At 37.5% G+C, this 14,114-nt stretch overlaps 1 protein-coding gene across 2 annotated transcripts in view; it reads right to left on the bottom strand.

The window, feature by feature from the left end:
• The window catches only part of LOC128869149 (uncharacterized), a 161,961-nt gene that overhangs the window by 82,528 nt on the left and 65,319 nt on the right, over nucleotides 1-14,114 (bottom strand). For both annotated transcript variants that reach the window (XM_054111641.1, XM_054111642.1), the window contains exon 2: nucleotides 796-874. The gene's annotated coding sequence lies outside the window, so the exon portion shown is untranslated. The remainder of the gene's footprint in view (nucleotides 1-795; nucleotides 875-14,114) is intronic.

Below are 14,114 nucleotides of genomic sequence, written 5' to 3'. Positions count from 1 at the left end.
AAGCGACAGAAAATTCTTAACAATTGGTGTCAGAAGTGCAATTATTGAAAAAGAACGATCGTGAAAATAGCAAAGCCAAGTGAACTCAAGATTCAGCATTTTAGGACAGAGGTAGAACAGCGTGGTTTGTTAACTATTGGAAGAAAGCCGGAGTTACAAGCACGGCTATTCGAGGCTATGGGAGCAGAGATCATCGGTGTAGACGAATATGTGCTTCCGCTAGAAGCTGAGGCGCATTACCAAAATGCAAGAGAAGGCAGAACCTACAGCACCTTCATAAGGTATAGACATACCACTGATTTTGGATGCGTTATCGCAAATGTCACAAATATCATCGCAGTCATCGGAAATGTCATCGTGGTCTTTGGAATCACAAATATCACAGATCTCAACACAGATGTCAGAAATGTGAGCGGAGAGGATGTCAAATATAGATGCGCAGCTGGAAAAACAGGATACAAGTATATCCAAGTTAGAAGCTGAGAAGACACATATGACATCGCAACTGGAAACGGTCGAAGTTGAGGTAAATGCTTTGAAAACACATATATGGTCGCAACTGGAAACGATTGAGGCTGAGGTGAAGCCTCGCCTGTATGAATTGCAATTGAATCGTCCGAATATGTTAACCAGTGGTCCAAAAGTAAAAGCACCATCTTTCGATGTTGATGAGCTCTTAGTGCCCCGTGCTCAAAAAAATTCGACATCAAACGACGAATAGTATTGACATATCGAAAACATGTATGTTGAAGTCGATCGGTTGGTAAATGACAAAGTTATTCAGCGTTTACTTACCGCCATAAAAGATGGTGCACCCTGTATTATTGGGAAACAATTTCGAGGTTGAAAATGTGGAAATGGGGAATAAATTAACCTAGAAATGTGAAAAAAATAATAGTGAAATTGAAGGCATTAATATTGAGAGAGGATGTTATCAGAATAGTAAAGGAAAAACACAAACCCATTTATATGGATTTGCCTTTCAGGACGGATATAAAAGCGGAGATTAGAACTGAGGATGACAAACCCATATGGTCAAAGCAATATCCATATCCTCCATCTGTAAATGGCTTTGTTAATGAGAAAATTGGAAATCTACTAAGGTATAATAAGGAATAGTAAGAGCCCTTATAATTCTCCTGTTTGGGTTGTTCAAAAAAAGGGAACAAATAAGGATGGAAGTGCTATACTGAGGTTGGTCATAGATTTTAAAAATTAAAATCAAAAGCAATAGCTGTCAGACACCCCATGCCTAAACCTACGGTGATACACTGGAATTTGGGGAAATCTAGGTATTCTTCGACAATCGATTTAGAGTCGGCATTTCACCAAATTTGGATGAAGGAAGATGATGTTAAAAAAAAGCCTTTTCGGTGAATAATGGGAAGTATAAGTACTTGCGGGTGTCATTTGGGCTAAAGAATGCTTCTATTATGTATATTTCAGAGAGCAATGAACAATATTTTACACAGTACATCGGTAAATTTTTCCAAGTATATATTGATGATATTATAATATTTTCAAAGACATTGATTGAACATATTCAGCATTTAAAATAAATAATAAGTTGAAAGATCAACAGCGGCGCATATGAAAATGTCCCTTGAAAAATCAAAGTTTTGTAAGCATAAGCATACATCCACGTTGATTGATATGTGCCCTTAAGCAATAGTTTTTAGTTAACTCAAAAATATGTTCACACCTTAAGTTAAATATTTGGACCTTAAGTATTGTTTGTTTTGTTTAAGAGCGTGGCTAACAGTCATTTTTAAAACCGAATAAAAGCACAGATTGGGTTTGACTACGAACCGAGTTGGGAGTGCATTTTTGTATCAAGTGTTTTCAGTTTATAGAAACAAAGGGTGAATTTCGGGATATGTAGTATGTTATGGCGTTGTGAAAGCAGACCCAAAGCAAGTAGAAGTAATACGAAATTATCCCATGCTTAAAAACTTGTGACAATTAAGGGGTTATTACAGGAAATCCATTCGAGATTATGCTACAATTGCAAAGCCGCTGGCCAAGCACTTAAAAGAAAAAAATGGAGGAGTATCAAAAAATATATTATATATATGTTATATTTACCAAGAAGGTATAGCCGCTTGTGAAAGGTTAAAGGATGTATTATTCCAATGCATCGAATTGTCAGAACCCAATTTTGATGAAAAACTAATTTTGAATACCGACGCTTAAAATGTGGCAGGCCCCCATAACATTTATTTCAAAGACTTCGAATTCGACCGAATTCATACGGACCACCAGCCGCTATCGTTTGCGATATCTGAAAGAAACCCTAATGTGGAAATAAAGAGATGGAGGGCATTTATTGAGGAATTCTCGCCAGAAATTTCAGAATCTGATGATTCATTTGCGAATACAAAGCATTCAGCCGAGAGTAGTATTGAAATTTGGATTATCGAAACTAACAAGCCATTGAATCATTCTATACAGCAAATTCTAATAAATCAAAGTGCAAAAATTATCTCTCAGGAAAGAGTTTTAAGCTTCAGCAACACCAGATTTTTAATTGAATACGATACATCAGAAAATATTATAACTGTTCTTATCGAACAATTGAATCCAAATGTGGTTACAGGAATAGTTTGTACTCCAGAAGTGGCATATGAAAGAAGACCTGTATTGGCAAAAACTTTTCCGCTAACGAAGTTTTTACGTCACGAATAGAGAGGACCAAGGTTATATTATTGAACAAACACATGATCGTGCGCATAGAAACTAAATGGAAAATTTGGCTCAAATCCGGGAGCAATACTATTGGCCCCAAATGGTGAAGGAACTCAAGCAGTATGTTAGAAATCGCCATATATGCAATAAGAATAAATACGATAGATAACCAAAAAAGTACCAATTGGAATGGCACCAATTCCAGAGAAAGAAGGTGAACAAGTTCATGTTGATATTTTTTACGCTCAAAAACTGAAATTTTTAACTTTGATTGATTCTTATTCTAAGTTCTTAATAGTTAAGTATATCGAAGATGAGACAAATTTTATCGAAAAGATTTTGGAAGCTTGACAGGTATTTCCGGAAGTAAGAGAATTACGGTGGATAATGAGCCCAGTTTTGCATCGGCATTGAAATATATTATAGCGACCCAACACATTCGATAACTAATGCTCAAGTAAAAATAGCGCTTTCTACTCTCATTGAAATAGGAACGTGTTTAAAGGAGGAATTGAATTTAATTCGTCATTTTGAATCCATCATTAGAGCAGCTCAACAATACAAAAAACTATTCACTCGACAATTAAAGAAAAACCGTATGAGGTACTTTACAATAAAAAACCACATGAAAATATAAATATAAATTAAAATCGGCACAGGAAGCTATGTTGAAGGGGCATAATAAAAAGCGAAAAGAAAAAAATTATACACCATGTCAGACAATATATAGGTGAAAGGAATAAATTAAAACCGAAATATAGGAGACAAAAGTAACGGGAGATAAGGGAAATACAATAATAATTCAGAAACGCGACAGAATATTTCCCAAGAATAATATTATATTAAATCATGATATTTGCAGACTGAGATTAGTTGTATTTGCAGCATTGATATCCTTCCCGTTGACGGACATTATTGGTTACACATGATTATGATTTAATAGAAGACGGAGGCATTTTGTTATACAAAGAATATGATGATATATTTCATATTGCAAATTTAATTTATTTTACGAGCTTATTGGAAACAACAAATGTACAATAGGAATGGCTATATTCACGTGGGTGGAAGTAAGGCAATGCATACGGGTTTTTACATAAATGAAATCGAATACGAATTGGAAATTGAATTAGTGAAAACATTAATAGAGCAATTGCAGGAGAAGGATCACAGATCTAAAAGAGGTATTAACGAGATGGGAACATTGTGGGAATGAATAGCGGGTGCGATCTGGACAACGTTTATTTTCAACAAAACCGCGCTACGTGCCACACAAGCAACGAAACCATTGATCTTTTAGGGGAAAAGTTTCCGGACCGTGTTATCTCTAGAAGAGGTGATCACAATTGGCCATCGAGATCTGGTGATTTAACAACTTGTGACTTTTTTCTTTGGGGCCACGTGAAAGAGAAGGTCTACGCCAACAGCGCAGGGTCGATTCAAGACCTCAAAGATGGAATACGTGAGGCTATCGAGGACATGGGGCAGCCACTTTGCAATTCGGTTATGGAAATTTTCATGAAAAGGATATTTTCCTGTAAACGTGGTCGTGGTGGTCATTTGCTTGCTGTTATTTTCCACTATTAACGGCATACCTTCCTCTTTATAATGAAATAAATATCCGATCATTTATATTAAAAAATAGCATTTTTCTTTGAATATCAAAATAACACCCCTTATTTGAAAACCCTTTATATATAAAATACCCGAAGCTATTGTATGATTGTAAATTTTACGAAGTCCAGACTATAGCACAGAGATGGTAAATTGATAGTTGAGGATAAAATAGCGAAGTATGGAAATGATTATATAAATGTAAAGAAGAAATAAAAAATACGTATTGTAAAATTAAACCGAGGAAATCTTGTTTGACGGAAATTTTGAATAAAGAGAAAACCAAATGCCAAAAATTAAAAGAGAAAAATGAAGAGATAAAACAGGGGGCAATATTAGTTTCCGGAACACATGTAATTGATAAGGAAACATCGGACACAGTTTATTTAATCCTTTTTCAAAAATATACTACAATTGTTAATGTTACATACAAAAAATTGATGAAAAAATTTGGTGAACAATACTTTACTCTGGTAAGCTGCTTGATGGCAAATAAATATTAAAACTAGCATAGCACAAATTGTATGATGATGAAATAGGATATAGGTATAAGATGAATAAATATTAAGCCTAGCATAAGCACAAATTGAATGATGATGAAATAAGATCCTCCAATTCTGATATATTTAATGGAAACAATTATTTGTTAAGGATAGCACAAGCATAAACATTGTATAAAAGAGAAAATTAAGTAATAAAGACTTCATTCACTTCAAGAACAGTTTGTTTTATTTTTTTGCGTGCTACAAACTTAATTTGTGTATAAATTCACATATTTGTATTTGCGAATGCCATCCTATGCCTGGTAATGAATCATTTCTCCATGAAGGATTTTGATTTGGTTGAAGGAATTTCAACAAAGTTTTAGAGATGCTTAGGCAGATGCAATGACATAATTTTGGATGATTTGCTCTTTCTATGCCACTATTGAATTTAGCATACTTGTTTTTAATGATATTTTTATATTTGAATATTGAATAAGTAACGGAGTAGGAAATAATTCAAAAAGAAAGATTTATAAATGGAATGAAAAGTAAATAGAAAAATTTCAAATAATTACTATCATGATCATATTACAAAGTATCAGCGTTAACATTCTTTGTTCCTACTGCTGTTTATATTTGATCAGTTGAGTATATTGCTGTTAACTTTTGGTGAAAAATATTTCTGTGGTGTACAACGTGCGTAAAACGAGTACCCTTGAAAACCCCATGCGTTCCTGTCATTGAAACTTCTCTATAAATTACGTCTGCTCTTTAAGTACGATGCAATCTGCTATGAGCTCTGCTCCACAGTTGCCGTTACGGTTCCTCAGCAGGAACGCTATAAAGGGCGAGTATGATATTAAGTACGTAATAACACAGAGTCACAATGTCGAACAAAAATTATTTTGTATGTGATTCTACTCAAATAAGTTATGTGTCTCTTTTTCGTAGAGTAAGAAGAATGAAAAGAAGAGGATAGGCAATCATCTGCTATATACACAGATTAAACGACGCATAGTGTTGCGGCTTTATATAAACACTAGCAAACCCGGCCCGCTTCGCTGGGCACACTAAAATAGAATAGATATGGTTTAGAACACAAAAGATATGGTTTTCATATTATTTATTTCTTTATTCTTTATTCAAGCGCTTTGGCATAAACAATATTTTTTGTTTTTCTATTTGTTTTTTAGTAAATATATAATGTTGTTGGCTTCTCAACACGTGAACAGCCAACGTATAGTTGACCATGGGTGAATACTGGTTCTTCTAAATTCATCCCGCATATTTCTAAAGTTATCCCTTGTGATTTATTGATAGTTATTGTAAATGCTAAACGAATGGGCAGTTGCAAACGCTTGAATTCAAATGACAATTCAGGTGGAATCATTGGAATTCTTGGTATTAGAACGTCTTCATTTTTGAATTTGCCAATTAAAATAGTTGCTTGGATAACATTATTCATCAATCGTTTGACTACTTCATTTTGTTCTTCTCATGCGCCTATTATTATTTGTCGAACGACCAATATGATTACGTGATTGTCTTGGCATTTGTACTGTAAACATGCTTGTAATTATGGTATTCTGAGATTTTAAAACATGTTTTTTTCAATTTTGTGGATTATATTTTCGATGCATATGTGTTTAAAAGCCCAAGTCCATATGGTCAGGATTATTTAATTTTGTTGTGATTTTCTTAAATCATCTCTTTTGTTCTGAAAATTGTTGACAATTTGCATGATAAGACTATTAATTTTTTCATCAAAGTTACGCATTTTTCGTGCTCTTCTTTTTCATCCTTTAAAAATTTTTTTTTTACCATTTTTTTCACTCATGGTGTATCATAGCTTATCGCATATGAACCGAAAAACTAAATCCCCAAAACATAATTTCATTTGAACATTCGGATTTCACATTAAATTCTGAAATTTCGTAAGAAATTATTCACTACTCCAAAAAAATTCACAAAAAATGTTTACACTTTGTACTTACGTCTTCTCCTTATGGAGTCCAAATCAGAAAGAAATATTGACACATTGAAACTCACACTGTCAATTTGACAGTTCAGTTCCGCCCCAAGCGTTAAAAAAGTAAACGACATTATGGCTGGTTCAAAAGAACGCTGTATGCGTTGCCGGTGTTCCGAACTACAACCAAACTTTACGAAACCCATTTTCAATACTTACTTAACAATGTATGTAAGTTTGGTTTAATTCGGTGCAAAGACACGGCGGGTACACGTTTTGGCATATATTTCGAGACCCTAGTCATCGAAAGGTACGAAAATTACCCCGTATTAAAGCACTTATCAACAGCTTTCATTTGATACCCATATTGTACATAAACAACCAAAGGTTACCCGGGTCCACGTTTTGACCTATATCTCGAGACCCCAGCCACGGAGCGGCATGAAAAATACTCTGTACTAAAGCATTCACCAAAAGCTTCCATTTGATATCCATATTGTACATAAACAACCAAAGGTTACCCGGGTCCACGTTTTGGCCTATATCTCGAGACCCTAGTCACGAAACGGTATGAAAACTACTCTATACTATAGAAATCATCAACAGCTTCCATTTGATACCCATATTGTACAAACAATTTCTAGGGTTACCCGGGTCCACGTTTTGGCCTATCTCTCAAGACCCTGGTATCCGAATCTTAAAATTTTAAAACACAAACCTTCTCCACATGTGTCTCTTCAATGTGGCAAAGTTTGGTTAAAATCGGTTGAGCCATTCTCCGTAAAGTTCATCACAACGCGAAAAACGGCTGAAGTTTTATGTATATAGAGTATCCTATATTACTTCTAACACCTCCAAAAACATGTGTACAAAGTTTCATAATTATCGGTTAAGTAGTTTTTGCATGAAAGCGTAACAAAAAAACTTGCATTCACATTTATAATATTAGTAGGGATTGGGCAAAAACTGACAAATGGATAAATTTTGCAAAAAAAATGTTCCTTAGTGGGCTAGACTACGCTGAATCTTTGATACTAAGGTTGGTTTTTTTGGTTTTCCATAGGTTATATATTTTTGATGCAATTAAGCATTAAGAGACACAATCGTTACATTTTTGGCAAACGGTCGGTCGGGTGAAAAGAAGAGAAAGGGAAAATATTGTAACTGGCGAGCACGATGTCTTTGCTCGTATATACAAAAACAAGTCGGTACGAAGCAAGTACGGTAAACGTACGAGTACATGTAGCATTTGTACATACAAGTATATTCATATTCATTTATATGTTGATATACGTTTAAGTGTGTGGCTGCGTACTGCTGAGCCACGCTAGTATAGTGAGTATTGTAGTATGTATACTACACTACCTATTACTTGCTTTGGTGTTTAGTTCAAGCGTCATACGTATGTATGTTTGTATGTATGCTAGTACGTATGTGTGCGCGCCTGCGTATTACGTAGCCACGGTGAGCGAGAAGGCATTATGTATACCTATACTACACTACCTAATACTTGCTTAGACCAAACGTCCTACGAATGTTTGTGTGTATGTTAGTACGTCTGTTTAATATACGTGTTACGACGCTCATAATAGCAACCGCGTGTGCTGTATTGCGTCCGTATTTTTATATTCGTAAATATTTTCATTTTTAAATATTTACCGCAATTGCAGGCGGTGTTGCAATATACCACAATCAAAATGACGGTGCTCGTATTGTAACTCCACAGACAGATCTGAATGCACAGCAACTAGAATCACTGTCCGTTCAGCTCTCTAAAGTGGGAGAAATATGTGCATGCGAAACCAGATTGAGCAATGGAAAAACAGTTTTAATTGTGGCAATTTATATTTCACCGAATCAATCAATAAATAGCATTACGGAATTCATTCACAAAAATTTAATAAAGTATACACCAGAAGTATCGCGGATACTTAGAAAAGATTACGATAAAGTTCCAATGATTTTAAGTGTCGATTTTAACGTAAATTTTGCATTGGACACAGCGGTTCTTTTAATCGACTTTCTCAATACAACATTCAATTTAAAAATGTGTAACAATCGCACTTAATCGACAACACGATCAAAAACAACAATTGACGCGGTTTTTTAAAGATATGTTGACAACATCGAAACCAAAGCATTTGCATCATCTATCAGCTATCATAAGCCACTCGTATCATTTGTTGAAATTGAAAACATTGAGGATGAATAATAATAAAATGAAGAAAATAAAATATGAACTTTATAGCAATATTATAATGAACCTTTAATTATCCCGCTCCTAATGCTGCTTTCGTCTCATTCTCAGTTTGTTTTACGGAAGGTTTCACTTCTATCGCGTCTAACCGTTAGACTGGTATTTTTTTTTTTTTTGAGGATTTTTCTGTAAAATTTTTGAAGTTAAACTTCTTTACGCGCGTCAGAGAATAATTTCAAGGACGCGACACACGACATAGATGACTAGATGCGAAACTCTTTTTCTGGTGAGAGCGCTGAAAAATGTGCATTTTTTATAACATTCGTCAGTAGTGCCACACCGGAAGAAACTTTGAATGGGTATTTTTTAAACAAAAATTGGGAATTTTTAGGTTTCACACCGCCATTGAGGTTAGTATATAGTGCGCGGTTGCCCAGTAGCCTTATATCACCCGTATACAAATACATATAACAAAAATTAGCAAAAAATCAAAAATATTTAAATGGAATTGTTCTATATTGATATAGAATTGCTATATAATAATAATAAAGTAATGAACTCGAAAATGTATAAATAAATACATACAATATTGCAATTTTTTAATATAAGAATAAAGCTAAAACAGATAGCCTTACGTTTTTATTACCTAAAAATAGTTAAGTATGTTTGCAAAATTATTCAAACTCAAATTCAATTGCCTCACCCACGCTTTTCAATCATAAAATATATATATACAAATTTCCAGACATAAACCAACATACAGTTTTCAATAAAATTATATATATGTGTACATACAAGAGAAATTAAAAGTAAAGGATATAAAAAGCTTTGGAAAATCTATAAACTTCCTTCAAATTAAATTGTTATGTTTCAATTAAATTAGTTTTAAGACAAATAATTATAAACATTTCAATCGCGTAATTTCTCCACTAAGCAAAAACGAACTGCTTTCGTTAGTTATTTTTGGCGCGTTTTCTCTGGCAGCCCGCCAGCTGTTCAAAATCCCATAATGTGTGAATGCTGCCAAGTTTTGAAACGAGCTCTTGGGCGCACTCTCTCTCAAAATTAATGAGTTTCGCATCTATGACATACGAGCTTCTTCTTCTTAATTTGCACTATAACCGCTTACGCGATTTTGGCCGAGTTTAACAAAGCGCGTCAGTCGTTTCTTTCTCGTGCTAACCGGCGCCAATTGGACACACCAAGTGAAGCCAAGTCCTTCTCCACCTGATCTTTCCAACGCAGAGGGGGCCTTCCTCTTCCTCTGCTACCACCAGCTGGTACCGCATCGAATACTTTCAGAGGCGCAGCGTTTGTATCCATTCGGACAACATGACACAGCCAACATAGCCGCTGGATCTTTATTCGCTGCGCTATGTTTATGTCGTCGGAAAGCTCATACAGCTCATCGTTCCATCGCCTGCGGTATTCGCCACTGCCAACGTGCAAAGATCCAAAAATCTTCCGCAGAATCTTTCTCTCAAACACTCCAGCGTCGCTTCATCGTATGTTGTCATCGTCCACGCTTCTGCGCCATACGTTAGGACGGGCATGAGGAGAGCCTTGTAGAGTGTTAGTTTGTTCGTCGAGAGAGGACTTTACTGCTCAGTTGCCTACTTAGTCCAGAGTAGCACTTGTTGGCAAGAGAGATTATACGTTGGATTTCAAATCTGACATTGTTATCGGTGTTAATGCTGGTTCCTAAATCCACGAAGTCTTTTATAGCCTCAAAATTATAACTGTCAACAGTGAGGTGGGTGCCGATACGTTACTGTTTGTTTGAAGACAGGAGGTACTTCGTTTTGTCCTCGTTCACCACCAGACCCATTCGCTTTGCCTCTTTATACAGTTTGGAGAAGGCAGAACTAACAGCGCGGTTGTTAAGACCGATAATGTCAATATCATCGGCATACGCCAACAATTGTACGCTCTTATAAAATATTGTGTCTAAGTGAGTCAGTTCTGCGGCTCGTACGATGCTCTCCACCATCAGGTTAAAGAAGTCACACGACAACGAGTCACCTTGTCTGAAACCTCGTTTGGTATCAAACGGCTAGGAGAGGTCCTTCCCAATTCTGACGGCGCTGCTGGTATTGAGCAATGTCATCTTACATAGCCGTATTAGTTTTGCGGGGATACCAAATTCAGACATCGCGGCATACAGGAAACTCCTTTCCGTACTGTCGAATGCAGCTTTGAAGTCGACGAAAAGATGGTGTGTGTCGATTCTCCTTTCATGGGTCTTTTCCAAGATTTGGCGTACTGTGAATATTTGGTCGATGGTAGACTTTCCAGGTCTGAAGCTACTCTGATAAGGTCCAATCAGTTGGTTGACGGTGGGCTTCAGCCTTTCACACAATACGCTCGCTAGAACCTTATAGGTGATATTTAGAAAACTAATCCCGCGGTATTAGGCACAAATTGCAGGATCGCCCTTCTTATGGATTGGGCAGAGCACATTTAAATTCCAATCGGCAGGCATGTTTCATCCGACCATATTTTGCATAGGAGCTGATGCATGCACCTTACCAGCTCCTCGCCGCCATGTTTGAATAGCTCAGCCGGCAGTCCGTCGTCACCTCGTCATGATCGCGTAGCGCAACGACAATTCCGTCGTCAACGATTTGGGTATCGGGATCTTCCCATTCTCGGTGACATGCGCAGCTGTCACTGTTTAATAGGTTCGAGAAGTGTTCCGTAATTTAAGATTGTTCTGTACGTCAGTCACCAGATCGCCGTCTTTGTTTTTACAGGAAAACACTCCGGTCTTAAATCCTTCTGTAAGCCGCCGAACTTTCTGGTAGAATTTTCGGTATTTGTTCCTATTGGCCAGCATCTCAAGATCCTCGCACTCACGTATTTCGGCCTCTCGTTTCTTCTGTCGGATAATACGTCTCTCTTCCTTTTTCAGCTCTCTGTAGCGATCCCACATGGCTCGCAGCGTGGCTCTATATGCGGCATCCTTTCTTTCTGCGGCAGCATGACATTCCTCCTCGTACCAATTGTTTTTTCGGGCTCCCCGGAATCCGATTTCTTCTTCGGCGGCGGTACGTAGAGAACGAGAAATGTTGCTCCATTGTTCGTGCATGCCGGTTTGTTGGGCAGTACTCTCTGAGAGTCGATAGTCGAGTGAGAGTCGAGTGTTGAATCTTCTGGCTGTCTGTTGTGATTGCAGCTTTTCGATGTGGAACATTCTTTGCGTAGGTACATGTATGTTTTTTGCTGCACAGAGGCGTGTGCGCAGTTTGGCTGCAACAAGGTAGTGATCCAAGTCGATGTTGGATCCTCGGATCGTACGTACATCTAATACACTAGAAGCGTGTCTTCCATCTATCACAACATGATCGATTTGGTGTCGGGTTTTTCGATCAGGGGACAGCCAGGTAGCTTGGTGGATCTTTTTATGCTGGAATCTGGTGCTGCAGACTACCATGTTTCGGGCCCCGGCGAAGTCGATCAGCCTCTATCCGTTACCGGATGTTTCGTTGTGCAGGCTGAATTTTCCGACTGTGGGACCAAAAATTCCCTCTTTGCCCAACCTGGCGTTCAAGTCGCCAAGCACGATTTTTATGCCGTGGCGGGGTCAGCGCTCATGTGAACGTTCCAAGCGCTCATATAAGGAATCTTTGGTCGCATCGTCCTTCTCTTCCGTCGGGGCGTGTGCGCAAATTTGGGTGATGTTAAAAAAACGGGCTTTGATGCGGATTGTTGCGAGACTCTCGTCCACCGGTGTGAACGGCAGTACTTGGCGACGAAGTCTCTCTCCCACAACAAATCCAACACCGAATTTGCGCTCCTTTACATGACAGCTGTAGCAAACGTCACAAGGTCCTACTCTTTTCTTGCCTTGTCCCGTCCATCGCATCTCTTGAATGACAGTGATGTCAGTCTTTACTCTCACGAGGACATCAACCAGCCGGGCAGTGGCACCTTCCCTATTGAGGGACCGGACATTCCAGGTGCATGCCCCCAAATCGTAATCCTTATTTCCTTTGCAGTGGTCATCATCAGTATAGGGAGGTCTCATCTGAGGCTTTGTTGCTGTTTTCATTGGGGGGATTTTTAAGTGGCGGGTCTAAAACCCAACGCACAACCAGCTACCCTGGAATGTTTCGCCTTCTCACGTTAGCTCACTACCGAACGGGTGTTCGGAAGCAGCCCAGAGGATACGAAGGCCAATCCCGGCCGTTGGGAGCTGCTTCAATCATATGCAGAATAATCGTCCTGGCCATTCCCAACTGAATGGTGATCAGTAACTTTTCCCACTTGCGTAGACTCCTGCACATGGAACCATCCTCGATGACATACGAGCTGGCGTTATGAAAAACCGTCACGAAATGTATAAGCCTTCGTCATACAAGCTATTCTCTTTCTACGCTTTGTGCGGTGCTTCGTAGTCTGCCCACTGTGTAGAACGTAGAAAACGGCGCGGATTTGTGTAGTCAAAGTTATTATTATTATTAAATAATATTTAATATTTACCATAAATATATATTCAGTGAAAGTGAAGTTAAAATTGCAAGTTAATTTCCAGTTAGAACAGGTATGTATTGATACATTTTTATAAATATGCTATGCCAAATTTAGTATCTATTCGAAGAAATTAAATATCAGTATATTGTGATTTTGAAAGATCTATCTTACACAGTTCACAGGTACTGTTGAGGAAAAACTGCTGTGACTTACTAAACCCGATTTGACATCACTAATTTGAGTATTTGTAAGTATAATTTTATAATAGCTATATTATTGTATTGGATGACCATGAAAAATATTGTTGATTTCCAATTCGGTATTACTATTTGTTGTAGACTTCAATATGCCAAAACGCCTGCTGAACGTGCACGAGAATACAGAACTTGGAAAAAATTGTCGAAACAAGAGAAACCGCCAGCGCAAACAGCAGCACAACACAATCCACAAATTAAGAAGCTTCACTTCAAATATGCGCACATAGTGCGGCTGGCCTTTTTTTAAGTATAAGTAGTACTATGTAAGAGTTATTTTGGGTATGGGAATAAATTTCCTTCCTTTCTTAGTCAAAGTTACAAATTATTTAAGCAATTGGAAGGTACAACTTTACTCCATCTTTCAGATAGGATACGGACTCCTCTGACGAGTTCTTTTGACTTGATCCATTCATTGAGCCTGTTTGAGATGCTCT

Source organism: Anastrepha ludens, chromosome X (genome assembly GCF_028408465.1).
Source record: "Anastrepha ludens isolate Willacy chromosome X, idAnaLude1.1, whole genome shotgun sequence".
Classification (NCBI taxonomy): domain Eukaryota; kingdom Metazoa; phylum Arthropoda; class Insecta; order Diptera; family Tephritidae; genus Anastrepha; species Anastrepha ludens.
Note: the sequence above shows the minus strand (reverse complement) of the source record. Positions and strands in the feature narration are given on the sequence as shown.